Raw genomic sequence first — 9,794 nt, forward strand, 5'->3', positions numbered from 1 at the left:
ATGGACACCCATGAAATGTCGAAAAAGATGCGGGGTATGATGCTCACAGCACCTGGTATTCCGAAGCGGTCTCCCAATCAGGTACTAAACAGGCCGAACCATGCTTGGCTGCCGAGATCCGACGAGATCGGGCCTTTTCAGGGTGGTATGGCCGTGAGCGATACTGCACTAGCAGATGGACACCCATGAAATGTCGAAAAAGATGCGGGGTATGATGCTCACAGCACCAGGTATTTCCAAGCGGTCTCCCAATCAGGTACTAACCAGGCTGAACCATGCTTGGCTTCTGAGATCGGACGAGATCGGGCCTTTTCAGGGTGGTATGGCCGTGAGCGGTACTGCACTAGCAGATGGACACCCATGAAATGTCGAAAAAGATGCGGGGTATGATGCTCACAGCACCTGGTATTCCCAAGCGGTCTCCCAATCAGGTACTAAACAGGCCGAACCATGCTTGGCTGCCGAGATCGGACGAGATCGGGCCTTTTCAGGGTGGTATGGCCGTGAGCGGTACTGCACTAGCAGATGGACACCCATGAAATGTCGAAAAAGATGCGGGGTATGATGCTCACAGCACCTGGTATTCCCAAGCGGTCTCCCAACCAGGTACTAACCAGGCCGAACCATGCTTGACTTCCGAGATCGGACGAGATCGGGCCTTTTCAGGGTGGTATGGCCGTGAGCGGTACTGCACCAGCAGATGGACACCCATGAAATGTCGAAAAAGATGCGGGGTATGATGCTCACAGCACCTGGTATTCCCAAGCGGTCTTCCAATCAGGTACTAACCAGGCCGAACCATGCTTGGCTTCCGAGATCGGGCGAGATCGGGCCTTTTCAGGGTGGTATGGCCGTGAGCGGTACTGCTCATGCAGATGGACACCCATGAAATGTCGAAAAAGATGCGGGGTATGATGCTCACAGCACCTGGTATTCCCAAGCAGTCTCCCAATCAGGTACTAACCAGGCCGAACCATGCTTGGCTTCCGAGATCGGACGAGATCGGGCCTTTTCGGGGTGGTATGGCCGTGGGCGGTACTGCACTAGCAGATGGACACCCATGAAATGTCGAAAAAGATGCGGGGTATGATGCTCACAGCACCTGGTATTCCCAAGCGGTCTCCCAATCAGGTACTAACCAGGCCGAACCATGCTTGGCTTCCGAGATCGGACGAGATCGGGCCTTTTCAGGGTGGTATGGCCGTGAGCGGTACTGCTTTTGCAGATGGACACCCATGAAATGTCGAAAAAGATACGGGGTATGATGCTCACAGCACTTGGTATTCCCAAGCGGTCTCCCAATCAGGTACTAACCAGGCCGAACCATGCTTGGCTTCCGAGATCGGGCGAGATCGGGCCTTTTCAGGGTGGTATGGCCGTGAGCGGTACTGCTCATGCAGATGGACACCCATGAAATGTCGAAAAAGATGCGGGGTATGATGCTCACAGCACCTGGTATTCCCAAGCAGTCTCCCAATCAGGTACTAACCAGGCCGAACCATGCTTGGCTTCCGAGATCGGACGAGATCGGGCCTTTTCGGGGTGGTATGGCCGTGGGCGGTACTGCACTAGCAGATGGACACCCATGAAATGTCGAAAAAGATGCGGGGTATGATGCTCACAGCACCTGGTATTCCCAAGCGGTCTCCCAATCAGGTACTAACCAGGCCGAACCATGCTTGGCTTCCGAGATCGGACGAGATCGGGCCTTTTCAGGGTGGTATGGCCGTGAGCGGTACTGCTTTTGCAGATGGACACCCATGAAATGTCGAAAAAGATGCGGGGTATGATGCTCACAGCACTTGGTATTCCCAAGCGGTCTCCCAATCAGGTACTAACCAGGCCGAACCATGCTTGGCTTCCGAAATCGGACGAGATCGGGCCTTTTCAGGGTGGTATGGCCGTGAGCGGTACTGCGCCAGCAGATGGACACCCATGAAATGTCGAAAAAGATGCGGGGTATGATGCTCACAGCACCTGGTATTCCCAAGCGGTCTCCCAATCAGGTACTAACCAGGCCGAACCATGCTTGGCTGCCGAGATCGGGCGAGATCGGGCCTTTTCAGGGTGGTATGGCCGTGAGCGGTACTGCACTAGTAGATGGACACCCATGAAATGTCGAAAAAGATGCGGGGTATGATGCTCACAGCACCTGGTATTCCCAAGCGGTCTCCCAATCAGGTACTAACCAGGCCGAACCATGCTTGGCTTCCAAGATCGGACGAGACCGGGCCTTTTCAGGGTGGTATGGCCGTGAGCGGCACTGCACTAGCAGATGGACACCCATGAAATGTCGAAAAAGATGCGAGGTATGACGCTCACAGCACCTGGTATTCCCAAGCGGTCTCCCAATCAGGTACTAAACAGGCCGAACCACGCTTGGCTTCCAAGATCGGACGAGATCGGGCCTTTTCAGGGTGGTATGGCCGTAAGCGGTACCGCTCTTGCAGATGGACACCCATGAAATGTCGAAAAAGATGCGGGGTATGATGCTCACAGCACCTGGTATTCCCAAGCGGTCTCCCAATCAGGTACTAAACAGGCCGAACCATGCTTGGCTGCCGAGATCGGGCGAGATCGGGCCTTTTCAGGGTGGTATGGCCGTGAGCGGTACTGCACTTGCAGATGGACACCCATGAAATGTCGAAAAAGATGCGGGGTATGATGCTCACAGCACCTGGTATTCCCAAGCGGTCTCCCAATCAGGTCCTAAACAGGCCGAACTATGCTTGGCTGCCGAGATCGGACGAGATCGGGCCTTTTCAGGGTGGTATGGCCGTGAGCGGTACTGCACTAGCAGATGGACACCCATGAAATGTCGATAAAGATGCGGGGTATGATGCTCACAGCACCTGGTATTCCCAAGCGGTCTCCCAATCAGGTACTAAACAGGCCGAACCATGCTTGGCTGCCGAGATCGGACGAGATCGGGCCTTTTCAGGGTGGTATGGCCGTGAACGGTACTGCTCTTGCAGATGGACACCCATGAAATGTCGAAAAAGATGCGGGGTATGACGCTCACAGCACCTGGTATTCCCAAGCGGTCTCCCAATCAGGTACTAACCAGGCCGAACAATGCTTGGCTGCCGAGATCGGACGAGATCGGGCCTTTTCAGGGTGGTATGGCCGTGAACGATACTGCTCTTGCAGATGGACACCCATGAAATGTCGAAAAAGATGCGGGGTATGACGCACACAGCACCTGGTATTCCCAAGCGGTCTCCCAATCAGGTACTAAACAGGCCGAACCATGCTTGGCTTCCGAGATCGGACGAGATCGGGCCTTTTCAGGGTGGTATGGCCGTGAGCGGTACTGCTCTTGCAGATGGACACCCATGAAATGTCGAAAAAGATGCGGGGTATGATGCTCACAGCACCTGGTATTCCCAAGCGGTGTCCCAATCAGGTACTAACCAGGCCGAACCATGCTTGGCTGCCGAGATCGGACGAGATTGGGCCTTTTCAGGGTGGTATGGCCATGGGCGGAACTGCTCTTGCAGATGGACACCCATGAAATGTCGAAAAAGATGCGGGGCATGATGCTCACAGCACCTGGTATTCCCAAGCGGTCTCCCAATCAGGTACTAACCAGGCCGAACCATGCTTGGCTTTCGAGATCAGACGAGATCGGGCCTTTTCAGGGTGGTATGGACATGAGCGGTACTGCTCCTGCAGATGGACACCCATGAAATGTCGAAAAAGATGCGGGGTATGATGCTCACAGCACCTAGTATTCCCAAGCAGTCTCCCAATCAGGTACTAAACAGGCCGAACCATGCTTGGCTGCCGAGATCGGACGAGATCGGGCCTTTTCAGGGTGGTATGGCCGTGAGCGGTACTGCTCTTGCAGATGGACACCCATGAAATGTCGAAAAAGATGCGGGGTATGATGCTCACAGCACCTGGTATTCCCAAGCGGTCTCCCAATCAGGTACTAACCAGGCCGAACTATGCTTGGCTTTCGAGATTGGACGAGATCGGGCCTTTTCAGGGTGGTATGGCCGAGAGCGGTACTGCTCTTGCAGATGGACACCCATGAAATGTCGAAAAAGATGCGGGGTATGATGCTCACAGCACCTGGTATTCCCAAGCGGACTCCCATTCAGGTACTAACCTAGCCGAACCATGCTTGGCTGCCGAGATCGGACGAGATCGGGCGAGATCGGGCCTTATCAGGGTGGTATGGCTGTGAGCGGTACTGCTCTTGCAGATGGACACCCATGAAATGTCGAAAAAGATGCGGGGTATGATGCTCACAGCACCTGGTATTCCCAAGCGGTCTCCCAATCAGGTACTAACCAGGCCGAACCATGCTTGGCTGCCGAGATCGGACGAGATCGGGCCTTTTCAGGGTGGTATGGCCGTGAGCGGTACTGCTCTTGCAGATGGACACCCATGAAAGGTCGAAAAAGATGCGGGGCATGGTTCTCACAGCACCTGGTACTCCCAAGCGGTCTCCCAATCAGATACTAACGAGGCCGAACCATGCTTGGCTTCCGAGATCGGACGAGACCGGACGAGATCGGGCCTTTTCAGGGTGGTATGGCCGTGAGCGGTACTGCACTAGCAGATGGACACCCATGAAATGTCGAAAAAGATGCGGGGTATGATGCTCACAGCACCAGGTATTTCCAAGCGGTCTCCCAATCAGGTACTAACCAGGCTGAACCATGCTTGGCTTCCGAGATCGGACGAGATCGGGCCTTTTCAGGGTGGTATGGCCGTGAGCGGTACTGCACTAGCAGATGGACACCCATGAAATGTCGAAAAAGATGCGGGGTATGATGCTCACAGCACCTGGTATTCCCAAGCGGTCTCCCAATCAGGTACTAAACAGGCCGAACCATGCTTGGCTGCCGAGATCGGACGAGATCGGGCCTTTTCAGGGTGGTATGGCCGTGAGCGGTACTGCACTAGCAGATGGACACCCATGAAATGTCGAAAAAGATGCGGGGTATAATGCTCACAGCACCTGGTATTCCCAAGCGGTCTCCCAACCAGGTACTAACCAGGCCGAACCATGCTTGACTTCCGAGATCGGACGAGATCGGGCCTTTTCAGGGTGGTACGGCCGTGAGCGGTACTGCTCTTGCAGATGGACACCCATGAAATGTCGAAAAAGATGCGGGGTATGATGCTCACAGCACCTGGTATTCCCAAGCGGTCTCTCAATCAGGCACTAACCAGGCCGAACCATGCTTGGCTTCCGAGATTGGGCGAGATCGGGCCTTTTCAGGGTGGTATGGCCGTGAGCGGTACTGCTCATGCAGATGGACACCCATGAAATGTCGAAAAAGATGCGGGGTATGATGCTCACAGCACCTGGTATTCCCAAGCAGTCTCCCAATCAGGTACTAACCAGGCCGAACCATGCTTGGCTTCCGAGATCGGACGAGATCGGGCCTTTTCGGGGTGGTATGGCCGTGGGCGGTACTGCACTAGCAGATGGACACCCATGAAATGTCGAAAAAGATGCGGGGTATGATGCTCACAGCACCTGGTATTCCCAAGCGGTCTCCCAATCAGGTACTAACCAGGCCGAACCATGCTTGGCTTCCGAGATCGGACGATATCGGGCCTTTTCAGGGTGGTATGGCCGTGATCGGTACTGCTTTTGCAGATGGACACCCATGAAATGTCGAAAAAGATGCGGGGTATGATGCTCACAGCACTTGGTATTCCCAAGCGGTCTCCCAATCAGGTACTAACCAGGCCGAACCATGCTTGGCTTCCGAAATCGGACGAGATCGGGCCTTTTCAGGGTGGTATGGCCGTGAGCGGTACTGCACAAGCAGATGGACACCCATGAAATGTCGAAAAAGATGCGGGGTATGATGCTCACAGCACCTGGTATTCCCAAGCGGTCTCCCAATCAGGTACTAACCAGGCCGTACCATGCTTGGCTTCCGAGATCGAACGAGATCGGGCCTTTTCAGGGTGGTATGGCTGTGAGCGGTACTGCTCTTGCAGATGGACACCCATGAAATGTCGAAAAAGATGCGGGGTATGATGCTCACAGCACCTGGTATTCCCAAGCGGTCTCCCAATCAGGTACTAACCAGGCCGAACCATGCTTGGCTTCCGAGATCGGACGAGATCGGGCCTTTTCAGGGTGGTATGGCCGTGAGCGGTACTGCACTAGCAGATGGACACCCATGAAATGTCGAAAAAGATGCGGGGTATGATGCTCACAGTACCTGGTATTCCCAAGCGGTTTCCCAATCAGGTACTAATCAGGCCGAACCATGCTTGGCTTCCGAGATCGGACGAGATCGGTCCTTTTCAGGGTAGTATGGCCGTGAGCGGTACTGCTCTCGCAGATGGACACCCATGAAATGTCGAAAAAGATGCGGGGTATGATGCTCACAGCACCTGGTATTCCCAAGCGGTCTCCCAATCAGGTACTAAACAGGCCGAACCATGCTTGGCTTCAAAGTTCGGACGAGATCGGGCCTTTTCAGGGTGGTATGGCCGTGAGCGGTACTGCACTAGCAGATGGACACCCATGAAATGTCGAAAAAGATGCGGGGTATGATGCTCACAGCACCTGGTATTCCCAAGCGGTCTCCCAATCAGGTACGAACCAGGCCGAACCTTGCTTGGCTTCTGAGATCGGACGAGATCGGGCCTTTTCAGGGTGGTATGGCCGCGAGTGGTACTGCGCTTGCAGATGGACACCCATGAAATGTCGAAAAAGATGCGGGGTATGATGCTCACAGCAACTGGTATTCCCAAGGGGTCTCCCAATCAGGTACTAACCAGGCCGAACCATGCTTGGCTTCCGAGATTGGACGAGATTGGGCCTTTTCAGGGTGGTATGGCCGGGAGCAGTACTGCACTAGCAGATGGACACCCATGAAATGTCGAAAAAGGTGCGGGGTATGATGCTCACAGCATCTGGTATTCCCAAGCGGTCTCCCAATCAGGTACTAAACAGGCCGAACCATGCTTGGCTTCCAAGATCGGACGAGATCGGGCCTTTTCAGGGTGGTATGGCCGTGAGCGGTACTGCACTAGCAGATGGACACCCATGAAATGTCGAAAAAGACCATGCTTGGCTGCCGAGATTGGACGAGATCGGGCGAGATCGGGCCTTTTCAGGGTGGTACGGACGTGAGCGGTAATGCTCTTGCAGATGGACACACATGAAATATCGAAAAAAATGCGGGGCAAGATGCTCACAGCACCTGGTATCCCCAAGCGGTCTCCCAATCAGGTACTAACCAGGCCGAACCATGCTTGGCTGCCGAGATCGGACAAGATCGGGCCTTTTCAGGGTGGTATGGCCGTGAGCGGTACTGCTCCTGCAGATGGACACCCATGAAATGTCGAAAAAGATGCGGGGTATGATGCTCACAGCACCTGGTATTCCCAAGCGGTCTCCCAAACAGATACTAACCAGGCCGAACCATGCTTGGCTACCGAGTTCGGACGAGATCGGGCCTTTTCAGGGTGGTATGGCCTTGGGCGGTACTGCTTTTGCAGATGGACACCCATGAAATGTCGAAAAAGATGCGGGGTATGATGCTCACAGCACCTGGTATTCCCAAGCGGTCTCCCAAACAGGTACTAAACAGGCCGAACCATGCTTGGCTGCCGAGATCGGACGAGATCGGGCCTTTTCAGGGTGGTATGGCCGTAAGCGGTACTGCCCTTGCAGATGGACACCCATGAAATGTCGAAAAAGATGCGGGGTTTGATGCTCACAGCACCTGGTATTCCCAAGCGGTCTCCCAATCAGGTACTAACCAGGCCGAACCATGCTTGGCTGCCGAGATCGGACGAGATCGGACGAGATCGGGCCTTATCAGGGTGGTATGGCCGTGAGCGGTACTGCTCTTGCAGATGGACACCCATGAAATGTCGAAAAAGATGCGGGGTATGATGCTCACCGCACCTGGTATTCCCAAACGGTCTCCCAATCAGGTACTAACCAGGCCGAACAATGCTTGGCTGCCGAGATCGGACGAGATCGGGCGAGATCGGGCCTTATCAGGGTGGTATGGCCGTGAGCGGTACTGCTCTTGCAGATGGACACCCATGAAATGTCGAAAAAGATGAGGGGTATGATGCTCACAGCACCTGGTATTCCCAAGCGGTCTCCCAATCAGGTACTAACCAGGCCGAACCATGCTTGGCTGCCGAGATCGGGCCTTTTCAGGGTGGTATGGCCGTGAGCGGTACTGCTCTTGCAGATGGACACCCATGAAATGTCGAAAAAGATGCGGGGTATGATGCTCACAGCACCTGGTATTCCCAAGCGGTCTCCCAATCAGGTACTAACCAGGCCGAACCATGCTTGGCTTCCGAGATCGGACGAGATCGGGCCTTTTCAGGGTGGTATGGCCGTGAGCGGTACTGCTCTTGCAGATGGACACCCATGAAATGTCGAAAAAGATGCGGGGTATGATGCTCACAGCACCTGGTATTCCCAAGCGGTCTCCCAATCAGGTACTAAACAGGCCGAACCATGCTTGGCTTCCGAGATCGGACGAGATCGGACGAGATCGGGCCTTTTCAGGGTGATATGGCCGTGAGCGGTACTGCTCTTGCAGATGGACACCCATGAAATGTCGAAAAAGATGCGGGGTGTGATGCTCACAGCACCCGGTATTCCCAAGCGGTCTCCCAATCAGGTACTAAACAGGCCGAACCATGCTTGGCTTCCGAGATCGGACGAGATCGGGCCTTTTCAGGGTGATATGGCCTTGAACGGTACTGCTCTTGCAGATGGACACCCATGAAATGTCGAAAAAGATGCGGGGCATGGTTCTCACAGCACTTGGTATTCCCAAGCGGTCTCCCAATCAGATACTAAACAGGCCGAACCATGCTTGGCTTCCGAGATCGGACGAGATCGGACGAGATCGGGCCTTTTCAGGGTGGTATGACCGTGAGCGGTACTGCTCTTGCAGATGGACACCCATGAAATGTCGAAAAAGATGCGGGGTATGATGCTCACAGCACCTGGTATTCCGAAGCGGTCTCCCAATCAGGTACTAAACAGGCCGAACAATGCTTGGCTGCCGAGATCGGACAAGATCGGGCCTTTTCAGGGTGGTATGGCCGTGAGCGGTACTGCTCTTGCAGATGAACACCCATGAAATGTCGAAAAAGATGCGGGGTATGATGCTTACAGCACCTGGTATTCCCAAGCGGTCTCCCAATCAGGTACTAATCAGGCCGAACGATGCTTGGCTTCCGAGATCGGACGAGATCGGGCCTTTTCAGGGTGGTATGGCCGTGAGCGGTACTGCTCTTGCAGATGGACACCCATGAAATGTCGAAAAAGATGCGGGGTATGATGCTCACAGCACCTGGTATTCCCAAGCGGTCTCCCAATCAGGTACTAACCAGGCCGAACCATGCTTGGCTGCCGAGATCGGACGAGATCGGGCCTTTTCTGGGTGGTATGGCCGTGAACGGTACTGCTCTCGCAGATGGACACGCATGAAATGTCGAAAAAGATGCGGGGCATGGTTCTCACAGCACCTGGTATTCCCAAGCGGTCTCCCAATCAGGTACTAAACAGGCCGAACCATGCTTGGCTTCCGAGATCGGACGAGATCGGACGAGATCAGGCCTTTTCAGGGTGGTATGGCCGTGAGCGGTACTGCTCTTGCAGATGGACACCCATGAAATGTCGAAAAAGATGCGGGGCAAGATGCTCACAGCACCTGGTATTCCCAAGCGGTCTCCCAATCAGGTACTAAACAGGCCGAACCATGCTTGGCTTCCGAGATCGGACGAGATCGGACGAGATCGGGCCTTTTCAGGGTGGTATGGCCGTGAGT

At 54.5% G+C, this 9,794-nt stretch overlaps 1 non-coding gene and 52 pseudogenes across 1 annotated transcript; all 53 read right to left on the minus strand.

The window, feature by feature from the left end:
* Window positions 1-40: 40 nt before the first annotated feature.
* On the minus strand, window positions 41-159 carry LOC144182113 (5S ribosomal RNA; annotated as a pseudogene).
* Window positions 160-215: 56 nt separating this feature from the next.
* On the minus strand, window positions 216-334 carry LOC144184447 (5S ribosomal RNA; annotated as a pseudogene).
* A 56-nt stretch (window positions 335-390) lies between these two features.
* LOC144188775 (5S ribosomal RNA) lies at window positions 391-509 on the minus strand (annotated as a pseudogene).
* Window positions 510-565: 56 nt separating this feature from the next.
* Window positions 566-684, minus strand: LOC144187398 (5S ribosomal RNA). Its single transcript, XR_013324856.1, has one exon. It is a non-coding gene; the product is annotated as a 5S ribosomal RNA (ribosomal RNA).
* Window positions 685-740: 56 nt separating this feature from the next.
* LOC144190553 (5S ribosomal RNA) lies at window positions 741-859 on the minus strand (annotated as a pseudogene).
* Window positions 860-915: 56 nt separating this feature from the next.
* LOC144182185 (5S ribosomal RNA) lies at window positions 916-1,034 on the minus strand (annotated as a pseudogene).
* A 56-nt stretch (window positions 1,035-1,090) lies between these two features.
* On the minus strand, window positions 1,091-1,209 carry LOC144190297 (5S ribosomal RNA; annotated as a pseudogene).
* A 56-nt stretch (window positions 1,210-1,265) lies between these two features.
* LOC144191513 (5S ribosomal RNA) lies at window positions 1,266-1,384 on the minus strand (annotated as a pseudogene).
* A 56-nt stretch (window positions 1,385-1,440) lies between these two features.
* On the minus strand, window positions 1,441-1,559 carry LOC144182186 (5S ribosomal RNA; annotated as a pseudogene).
* A 56-nt stretch (window positions 1,560-1,615) lies between these two features.
* Window positions 1,616-1,734, minus strand: LOC144190309 (5S ribosomal RNA; annotated as a pseudogene).
* A 56-nt stretch (window positions 1,735-1,790) lies between these two features.
* LOC144191332 (5S ribosomal RNA) lies at window positions 1,791-1,909 on the minus strand (annotated as a pseudogene).
* Window positions 1,910-1,965: 56 nt separating this feature from the next.
* LOC144189702 (5S ribosomal RNA) lies at window positions 1,966-2,084 on the minus strand (annotated as a pseudogene).
* A 56-nt stretch (window positions 2,085-2,140) lies between these two features.
* Window positions 2,141-2,259, minus strand: LOC144190131 (5S ribosomal RNA; annotated as a pseudogene).
* A 56-nt stretch (window positions 2,260-2,315) lies between these two features.
* On the minus strand, window positions 2,316-2,434 carry LOC144181780 (5S ribosomal RNA; annotated as a pseudogene).
* Window positions 2,435-2,490: 56 nt separating this feature from the next.
* On the minus strand, window positions 2,491-2,609 carry LOC144191298 (5S ribosomal RNA; annotated as a pseudogene).
* Window positions 2,610-2,665: 56 nt separating this feature from the next.
* On the minus strand, window positions 2,666-2,784 carry LOC144185296 (5S ribosomal RNA; annotated as a pseudogene).
* Window positions 2,785-2,840: 56 nt separating this feature from the next.
* Window positions 2,841-2,959, minus strand: LOC144189785 (5S ribosomal RNA; annotated as a pseudogene).
* Window positions 2,960-3,015: 56 nt separating this feature from the next.
* LOC144191482 (5S ribosomal RNA) lies at window positions 3,016-3,134 on the minus strand (annotated as a pseudogene).
* Window positions 3,135-3,190: 56 nt separating this feature from the next.
* LOC144190089 (5S ribosomal RNA) lies at window positions 3,191-3,309 on the minus strand (annotated as a pseudogene).
* Window positions 3,310-3,365: 56 nt separating this feature from the next.
* LOC144185102 (5S ribosomal RNA) lies at window positions 3,366-3,484 on the minus strand (annotated as a pseudogene).
* Window positions 3,485-3,540: 56 nt separating this feature from the next.
* LOC144182140 (5S ribosomal RNA) lies at window positions 3,541-3,659 on the minus strand (annotated as a pseudogene).
* A 56-nt stretch (window positions 3,660-3,715) lies between these two features.
* LOC144182174 (5S ribosomal RNA) lies at window positions 3,716-3,834 on the minus strand (annotated as a pseudogene).
* A 56-nt stretch (window positions 3,835-3,890) lies between these two features.
* Window positions 3,891-4,009, minus strand: LOC144185398 (5S ribosomal RNA; annotated as a pseudogene).
* A 56-nt stretch (window positions 4,010-4,065) lies between these two features.
* On the minus strand, window positions 4,066-4,194 carry LOC144184572 (5S ribosomal RNA; annotated as a pseudogene).
* A 56-nt stretch (window positions 4,195-4,250) lies between these two features.
* LOC144186324 (5S ribosomal RNA) lies at window positions 4,251-4,369 on the minus strand (annotated as a pseudogene).
* A 241-nt stretch (window positions 4,370-4,610) lies between these two features.
* Window positions 4,611-4,729, minus strand: LOC144191815 (5S ribosomal RNA; annotated as a pseudogene).
* A 56-nt stretch (window positions 4,730-4,785) lies between these two features.
* Window positions 4,786-4,904, minus strand: LOC144188776 (5S ribosomal RNA; annotated as a pseudogene).
* A 56-nt stretch (window positions 4,905-4,960) lies between these two features.
* On the minus strand, window positions 4,961-5,079 carry LOC144189119 (5S ribosomal RNA; annotated as a pseudogene).
* A 56-nt stretch (window positions 5,080-5,135) lies between these two features.
* LOC144186702 (5S ribosomal RNA) lies at window positions 5,136-5,254 on the minus strand (annotated as a pseudogene).
* Window positions 5,255-5,310: 56 nt separating this feature from the next.
* Window positions 5,311-5,429, minus strand: LOC144182188 (5S ribosomal RNA; annotated as a pseudogene).
* A 56-nt stretch (window positions 5,430-5,485) lies between these two features.
* Window positions 5,486-5,604, minus strand: LOC144181970 (5S ribosomal RNA; annotated as a pseudogene).
* A 56-nt stretch (window positions 5,605-5,660) lies between these two features.
* Window positions 5,661-5,779, minus strand: LOC144191333 (5S ribosomal RNA; annotated as a pseudogene).
* Window positions 5,780-5,835: 56 nt separating this feature from the next.
* Window positions 5,836-5,954, minus strand: LOC144187185 (5S ribosomal RNA; annotated as a pseudogene).
* A 56-nt stretch (window positions 5,955-6,010) lies between these two features.
* On the minus strand, window positions 6,011-6,129 carry LOC144190320 (5S ribosomal RNA; annotated as a pseudogene).
* A 56-nt stretch (window positions 6,130-6,185) lies between these two features.
* Window positions 6,186-6,304, minus strand: LOC144191951 (5S ribosomal RNA; annotated as a pseudogene).
* A 56-nt stretch (window positions 6,305-6,360) lies between these two features.
* Window positions 6,361-6,479, minus strand: LOC144181864 (5S ribosomal RNA; annotated as a pseudogene).
* Window positions 6,480-6,535: 56 nt separating this feature from the next.
* On the minus strand, window positions 6,536-6,654 carry LOC144183649 (5S ribosomal RNA; annotated as a pseudogene).
* A 56-nt stretch (window positions 6,655-6,710) lies between these two features.
* On the minus strand, window positions 6,711-6,829 carry LOC144187190 (5S ribosomal RNA; annotated as a pseudogene).
* A 56-nt stretch (window positions 6,830-6,885) lies between these two features.
* On the minus strand, window positions 6,886-7,004 carry LOC144182750 (5S ribosomal RNA; annotated as a pseudogene).
* Window positions 7,005-7,175: 171 nt separating this feature from the next.
* Window positions 7,176-7,294, minus strand: LOC144182389 (5S ribosomal RNA; annotated as a pseudogene).
* A 56-nt stretch (window positions 7,295-7,350) lies between these two features.
* On the minus strand, window positions 7,351-7,469 carry LOC144184735 (5S ribosomal RNA; annotated as a pseudogene).
* Window positions 7,470-7,525: 56 nt separating this feature from the next.
* LOC144190310 (5S ribosomal RNA) lies at window positions 7,526-7,644 on the minus strand (annotated as a pseudogene).
* Window positions 7,645-7,700: 56 nt separating this feature from the next.
* On the minus strand, window positions 7,701-7,829 carry LOC144183918 (5S ribosomal RNA; annotated as a pseudogene).
* A 56-nt stretch (window positions 7,830-7,885) lies between these two features.
* LOC144186982 (5S ribosomal RNA) lies at window positions 7,886-8,014 on the minus strand (annotated as a pseudogene).
* Window positions 8,015-8,070: 56 nt separating this feature from the next.
* LOC144186637 (5S ribosomal RNA) lies at window positions 8,071-8,179 on the minus strand (annotated as a pseudogene).
* A 56-nt stretch (window positions 8,180-8,235) lies between these two features.
* Window positions 8,236-8,354, minus strand: LOC144190331 (5S ribosomal RNA; annotated as a pseudogene).
* Window positions 8,355-8,410: 56 nt separating this feature from the next.
* LOC144185131 (5S ribosomal RNA) lies at window positions 8,411-8,539 on the minus strand (annotated as a pseudogene).
* Window positions 8,540-8,595: 56 nt separating this feature from the next.
* On the minus strand, window positions 8,596-8,714 carry LOC144184427 (5S ribosomal RNA; annotated as a pseudogene).
* A 241-nt stretch (window positions 8,715-8,955) lies between these two features.
* LOC144185615 (5S ribosomal RNA) lies at window positions 8,956-9,074 on the minus strand (annotated as a pseudogene).
* Window positions 9,075-9,130: 56 nt separating this feature from the next.
* LOC144191703 (5S ribosomal RNA) lies at window positions 9,131-9,249 on the minus strand (annotated as a pseudogene).
* A 56-nt stretch (window positions 9,250-9,305) lies between these two features.
* Window positions 9,306-9,424, minus strand: LOC144190576 (5S ribosomal RNA; annotated as a pseudogene).
* A 56-nt stretch (window positions 9,425-9,480) lies between these two features.
* LOC144185925 (5S ribosomal RNA) lies at window positions 9,481-9,609 on the minus strand (annotated as a pseudogene).
* Window positions 9,610-9,665: 56 nt separating this feature from the next.
* LOC144185110 (5S ribosomal RNA) lies at window positions 9,666-9,794 on the minus strand (annotated as a pseudogene).

The sequence above is a fragment of the Stigmatopora nigra genome, unplaced genomic scaffold (genome assembly GCF_051989575.1).
Source record: "Stigmatopora nigra isolate UIUO_SnigA unplaced genomic scaffold, RoL_Snig_1.1 HiC_scaffold_24, whole genome shotgun sequence".
Classification (NCBI taxonomy): Eukaryota; Metazoa; Chordata; class Actinopteri; order Syngnathiformes; family Syngnathidae; genus Stigmatopora; species Stigmatopora nigra.